The sequence below is a fragment of the Neolamprologus brichardi genome, chromosome 3 (genome assembly GCF_056152115.1).
Source record: "Neolamprologus brichardi isolate AB-2024 chromosome 3, ASM5615211v1, whole genome shotgun sequence".
In the NCBI taxonomy this organism is placed as follows: Eukaryota; Metazoa; Chordata; class Actinopteri; order Cichliformes; family Cichlidae; genus Neolamprologus; species Neolamprologus brichardi.
The window spans coordinates 48324943-48332082 of NC_142106.1; the positions used below are offsets into that span (position 1 = coordinate 48324943).

The 7140-nt window shown below is 41.9% G+C and overlaps 1 pseudogene; it reads left to right on the forward strand.

Moving 5' to 3' along the window:
• The first annotated feature begins 1140 nt into the window (after positions 1-1140).
• Positions 1141-1259, forward strand: LOC148104655 (5S ribosomal RNA; annotated as a pseudogene).
• The last annotated feature ends 5881 nt before the right edge of the window (positions 1260-7140 follow it).

The following is a 7140-nucleotide window of genomic DNA, read 5'->3' on the forward strand; positions in this document are numbered from 1 at the left end:
CTAATTTATTATCGTTTCAGTTGTGGAAATGCTCAGAGGACTGTTCCACGAAGCAAGCTAATCCCAAAAGCCAGGCTCACTCTGAAAATCCAGGCTCGATTGCCCCAAATTCGGTTCCAGCAACGAGGCTAACCTGCAGTCTTTCTGCTCATTCATTATGCAATATGCTTGTGGACAAGTCTGGTCCGTGGCACCCTAGCTGCGAGGTTTGTTAACACTAGAACTGCCTTCAAACCTTCACTACTAGAAAGGTCTTGAGCAGTCATTTTGACAGCTGCGTGCATTTTCAAATGAGCCTCGATTTTCTGAGCTCGCTTAGTGGAACAGCCCTCTGGTCTGCTATGGTCTGGAAACAGCTAACGCTAGGCTAATAAATCAATTAATAACAAACATTTTATTATGCTTATTAACTTACTCAATGGGAGTGAAGTGTCTCCGATGCAAGATGCGTGATAAAGCCTCTCGCCACAGCCGCTGCAAAAGTTCGGTGACTCCTCAACCAGCTTTTTCCCACAGCTAGGACAAAACATTCCGCCGTTCTTCTTCAAACGAAATGCGCTACAGGCAGAGTAACTTCCGGTTCCAAAGACGAACAGCGCGGACATCCAATCAGTGATGTCTCCTGTTGCCGAATGGTACCTACCCTTTCCGGTTTTCTTAACGTAATTGTGTTTCTCAATTTGTTTTTGTGATTCTTCTTTTGTTTTTGTGCTTCTCAATTTTGTTTTTGTGCTTCTTAATTTGATTTTGTGATTCTCAGTTTTGTTTTTGTGCTTCTCAATTTTGTTTTTGTGCTTCTTAATTTGTTTTTGTGATTCTTATTTTGTTTTTGTGCTTCTCAATTTTGTTTTTGTGCTTCTTAATTTGATTTTGTGATTCTCAGTATTGTTTTTGTGCTTCTCAATTTTGTTTTGTGATTCTCCATTTGTTTTTGTGTTTCTCAATTTTGTTGTTGTGTTTAGCAATTTGTTGGTGTGATTTGCACTTCAGGGCCTCTCAATTTTGTTGTTGTGTTTAGCAATTTGTTGGTGTGATTTGCACTTCAGGGCCACCGTAGTTATAGGATTGTGTTCGTAACTTCAGGTACTGGCCACCTCATCACTTGATTCCATAAATTGACACATTGTGCTGTGGGCAGCAGCTTACGGCCATACCACCCTGAGCACGCCTGACCTCGTCTGATCTCGGAAGCTAAGCAGGGCTGGGGTTGGTTAGTGCTAGGATGGGAGACTGCCTGGGAATACCTGGTGCTGTAAGCCTTTCATTTTCATGTCACTGAACTGCTTTTGATCCAGAGAAGGGGTGTATTACAGTTTTTTCTGATTGCTTAAGCACATTTTTTGTAACTATTGGCTATTTTTGCAAAACTCTACACACAAATAAGAAAACCTGTCACCCAATTATCAAAACATTGTAGTTCTCTTGCAAAAGCGAACACAGCTAGATTAACTCTTCACACCTTCGTAAAAATGGTGATTTCGTATCAAACAGTACACACAAGCCATCATCTACTAAGCACACAATGCGCCAACTGCACACTGATGGTATGAATACAAAACACATCTGGCTTTTTCTTTCTCTGTGTACAGATGTCAATTTGAGGTCACACTTTTGTCATAGTGTCATGTAAACATACAAGGATCCAAACTTCAAGTATTGGTCTTTATTCACACTCATCAAAACCAAGACAAAGTCAGAACACAAAATATGAATTTCACAAAAAAAAGGGAAAAAAAAGACAATCAGCCTACATCATGTCGTCTTTCTGGGTCCGGCCACAAAATTTCGTCCACATCGCATGCGATATCCTCCAGTCCAAGGCACTGGGGAAAATATCTCCTTGAATGCCGTATCCAGGCCTGTAAAAGGGCTACCTGTTGATGAGGATGACGGTCGTACACTTTCCAGCGCCAGGCAGAGAAGAACTCCTCGATGGGATTTACAGTTTTTTCTGATAGCTTAAGCACATTTTTTGTAACTATTGGCTATTTTTGCAAAACTCTACACACAAATAAGAAAACTCTTCACCCAATCAGCAAAACATTGTAGTTTTCTTGCAAAAGCGAATAACCCTTGCTTAACTCTCCACACCTTTGTAAAAATGGTATTTTCGTATCCAACAGTTAACACAAGCCATCATATTAATAAGCACACAATGCACCAACTAAACACTGATGGTATGAATAAAAAACACATCTGGCTTTTGCTTTCTCTGTGCACAAAGTAGGCTATGTCAGTTTGAGCTCATACTTTTGTCATAGGTCTGTAAACATGGAGGGATCCAAACTTCAAGTACTGGTGTTTATTTACACACATCAAAACAAACACAAGTGTTTATTCCCAAGTCCAAACAAAACAGTAATTTCACTGAGGAAAAAAAAGAAATCAGTCTACATCGTGTCGTCTCTCTGGGTCCGGCCACAAAATTTCGTCAACATCAAATGCAATGTCCTCGAGTCCAAGGCACCGGGGAAAATATCTCCTGGAATGGCGTATCCAGGCCCGACATGATGTCTGGTCAATATCCCCACATGCCTCCTCCATTGCCTGTAAAAGGGCTATGTGTTGATGGGGATGACAGTCATAGACCTTCCAGCACCAGGTAGAGAAGAACTCTTCAATTGGGTTCAAGAATGGAGAGTATGGGGGGAGGTTGAGTACAGTGAAGAGTGGGTGATCTGTAAACCAGTTGCGGACCGAAGCAGATCTATGGAAACTAACATTGTCCCATATGATGACGTATCTGGTCTGCTCTGGTCTCTGAACATTGGTGAGCATGTCAAAGGTGTCCAGGAATGTAATAATGTGTGCAGTGTTATATGGGCCCAGGGTTGCATGATGGTGAACAACACACATAGTTATGTTACCACCACATTGTCCTGGGACATTGATTATGGCACGGTGTCCAATAATGTTCCTGCCACGTCTCCTTGTCTTTGTGAGGTGGAAACCAGCCTCATCCACAAAAATCTGCTCATGACCCATGGCATCTGCCTCTAGCTCCATCACTCTCTAGACAAGACAAAACAAATTCAGCACAGCAGGCACATGCACGGCACTACAGTATGCACTTCCAAATTCAGTACCAATGATACTATAGCTTACCTGCACATAGTCATATCACAGCTGTTTTACACGTACACTGTTTCTTTCAAAAGGTACTCTGTAGATTTGTTTCATTCGGATTCTGTTGCGGGCATCCTTATGATGCCTGCTACAGTGTAGCAGCTCAAGTTAGGCTGAACCCGTTGGCCAGCTTCCCTCAGGGTCATTCCATGGTTGATTACATGGTCCACTAATGTAGAGCTGATGTCATCAGTAATTCTATTTCTTACTCTTCTTACCCTTCCTCCTTCCCTTCCTCGTCCTCCTCTTGCTCCTCCTTGTCCTCTTCCTCTAACTTCCTCTAACCCTCTTGCTTCTTCACCTCCACGTCCTCTTCCTCCAACTTCTTCACCTCCACGTCCTCTCCCTCAGCCTCCTCTGATTCTCACTCTTCTCACTCTTACTGCTCCTTCCATTGTACTCCACATAGACAGCTTACCTGTGGCCTGTTTATAGTGCTTAGGCTGATTGCAAAGTGGACTAATTATCTAAAACAGTTTTCACATGTGAAAGTGTGCCAGACAGTTGGCAAAATAGTGTTAATGATAGCCATACATGTGTATAATTTTGCTAGGAGTGTGTTGGAAACTTGGTAATTGAGTGTAAGCAGTGAGTTGTGTTTAAAGTTCTGCAAAAAGAGTGTTGTGCACTGAATTGTGCCTACATACTTGCAAAGTGTGTGTTACAACATTGCAAACTGAGTGCAAAGAAGTGTTTGTGCTTTTAGTTTTGCAAACTCAGTGAGTGGTTTTGCTATAAGTATTAATAGTTTTAGGAATTGTGCTATAAGAATCACAGTTAGGGTTAAAGCCATCAGAAAAAACTGTAACAGGATGAAACCTGAGGGAGGGGCAGCCATCTGCTACAAGTGGTTGAGGTTGTTAAGGTTCTGGGAGTGGTCTCACTCAAGATGACAGACCATAGGACATTACTGCAGGATTTACTGATCTGTTGTTGTAACCCAGTAGAGAAAACCGCTTTTGTTGTTATTCTTTCTTGGTTTCTTTTTATTTGTATAAATGTATTTTCATTCTTTTATTTTGAAAAGCATCATTTATTTTGAAAATAGGAAGTGTGATCCTCCAGCAAACTTTATTTTTCTGTTGCCGAATCACAAGGGGTAAATGCTTTTTTTTCATTGGTTGAAAGTGGGTTTAGCCCCGTCTTCCAAAACACCAGACCATCGTTTCACATGAGCTAGGTCTTTTCGCACGTGGACGTAGATGAGACAGGCCACGGATAGCTCGTGCGGAATTTTCTAACATTTTGGTGAGTTGAGCCCATGGGTTTGAAAAATTAATAATGTGTTAACCTGTTGCTAAAAGTTGTTTCTTCTGTTCATACCGATTCGCGAGTGGTAATTTGCTGTTTAAAAACGGTTGAAATGCTGTTTGTGGTAGAATTTGTTTAGCATACTTGAACGATGATTGGAAAAATCTATTATCTTGCTGGTTATACCTATTAATCACAATTTCATGGTTGAAAAGAGAACGAGAAATTCATTTGTTGTTTTACATGTGGTTAAAATAATTTCATGTACAACGAGAGATATATTCAAAGCATGCATGTAATGTATTACTGTGGTAATGTGAAAGAAATGTGAAAAGATAAAGAACTAAAGCTATAGCTGTGATACAAGAGACGAAACGGAGCTGGCTGTGTGCAATAATGTTAATATTGTTGTGCAGGCTAGGTTTTTTTTCCTTGTTCGTGTGGAAGGAACTAAGATTTTGGATCCCGATGGATTCTCTCCGGATGGAGATGGCGAGCCTGAGCCCAGACTGAACTTTGCAGAGGAACTTACTCTTCTTCCTCGACGGAGACTCCCAAGTGGTAACACACAAACCACAAACGAAAGAGAAAAAGAACTAGACTAAGAACTTTTGACTTGACAAATGACCAAAGACAAAAAGACAATTGAATATTGAGCTCAAACAACTATTTTTGGGGTTATTTTTGTTTTGCCGGCTTATTCTTATTATTGTTATTGTTATTATTATCATTACTACTGTCAATGTGGAATTTGTGTCTTGTTTATTTCATTTTTGTGTAAATAATAACCGTTGCTGCTCAAATTCCTGTCTCCAGCCATTTCATTCTGTATTCGCCTCGCTTTCTATTGTAGCCCTGCCGAACCTAGCAACTGGTCTATAGTTTGGCTGTCCTAAACTACTTAAAGTGAGTCAGTGGTTACAGTAAGTTTTGGCGAGCCAGCCAGGAGATTTTTCTCATGTGATTACAAGTATATAACGCACCCAAAATGGACCGTCTTGTTGAGCGTGAATCTGTTAAAGTCCCAAATTCGGTGATGGTGAGCGAAATAGCTGGAGATGAGCAAATTGATGAGGTGACTGAATTCCTAAAACAGTATGGGTCAATCTCAAGAGTCTTAAAGGTAGATGATAGTAAATCTGAGTTTTTCTCGAGTGTTGTAGTTGAGTACAATTCAGGTACTGCTATTGATGCTCTTGAGCCGTTACCTTACAACCACATATCCGATAGTGGGGTTAGCTATAGAATACAATCTCTTGCAAGCGTATACACGCGATGTGTGGGGAATGATACAACCAAGTCATATCTCACTGAGTTAAAAAACCTAGCCAAAATGAGCGGCCGAGGGTTTGCAGATGTTCTGAAGGACATGATGTCACAGATAGCTGAATCAATCAAAGAGCCTGAACATGATCAATCAGAGCAAATTGACTCACCTGAATCTCCCTTGGCTGAGTTTCAGCCTTCAGCTGTTGAACCCAGTGTTGGTGGTGCACAACAATCGAACCAGTCAAATCACACTGCAAGAAACCCAGCTCATAGTGCACCCACCATACCTGCACCAGATTTAAACCCTCCTGAGGTGCAGCGTGTAGTAGTTGAGCACATTGTGAGAAGAGATGATCATTCAGTGCAACATTTTTCACAAAAACTCAGAGCTTTTTCTGGCAAGGACCCCCGGCCAACCTATGAGCCAGATTATGATACTTGGCGTTCCAGTGCTGAACTAATCATGAGTGACACTTCCATGTCGCAGCTGCAACAATCGCGAAAGATTCTTGAGTCTCTCTTACCCCCGGCAGCTGACGTAGTTAAGCACTTGAACCCAGACAGCTCACCTGCAGACTACCTTCAAATGTTGGATTCTGCCTATGGGACAGTTCAAGATGGTGGAGAGCTTTACGCCAAATTTCTTGACACCTTCCAAAATCCAGGTGAGAAGCCGTCGTCATACTTACAACGCCTTCAGGTAGCTTTAACTCACACTGTAAAACGGGGTGGTGCTTTAAGCAATGATGTTGACAGACTCCTTGTCACGCAGTTCTGTCGTGGTTGCTGGGATGATTCCCTTTTAAACGCACTTCAACTAAAACAAAAACGGATTAACCCCCCATCTTTTCCTGAGTTGCTTCTCTTATTACGCACAGAAGAAGACCAAAATGCTACCAAAAACATGCGAATGAAGCAACATTTGAACATCACAAAACAAAAAGCGACATACCACCTCCAAACAGTCAAAGGCTGCTTAGACGAAAATGAAAACACAACCACCTTAAGCTCAATTAAAGAACTCTCAAAGCAAGTTGCAGAGCTCCAGGCCCAACTGGTGCAGCTGACTGCGAAATCAAAAGCGCAGAATTCCAGATATGCCTCCCATACCAAGTCTAAAGAAAACCGAAAGCCAGACAAAGTGAGCAAGGAGCACTCAGAACGAACCGTTAAAACTCTAAGTACCCCGCCCAAACCATGGTACTGTTTCCAATGTGGAGAAGATGGCCACATCAAGCCAAACTGCGAAAATGAACCAAACCCAGCCCTAGTTGCTGAAAAGCGCAAACTGTTTAAAGAGAAACAGAGGAAATGGGAGGTTGAGAACCCTCCAGCCACTAAGGAACAGTTAAACTGAAAACAGTCTCTATTGCGGGGCAAATGGAGACTGCAGCCAGGCGATCATGTCCCACTAAGTACATGCAACGTGCTAACTGTAAGCAGTCTGTCACTAAGCCACAGAAGTATAGTCTGCCAAAAGGGTTGGTTGGCTCT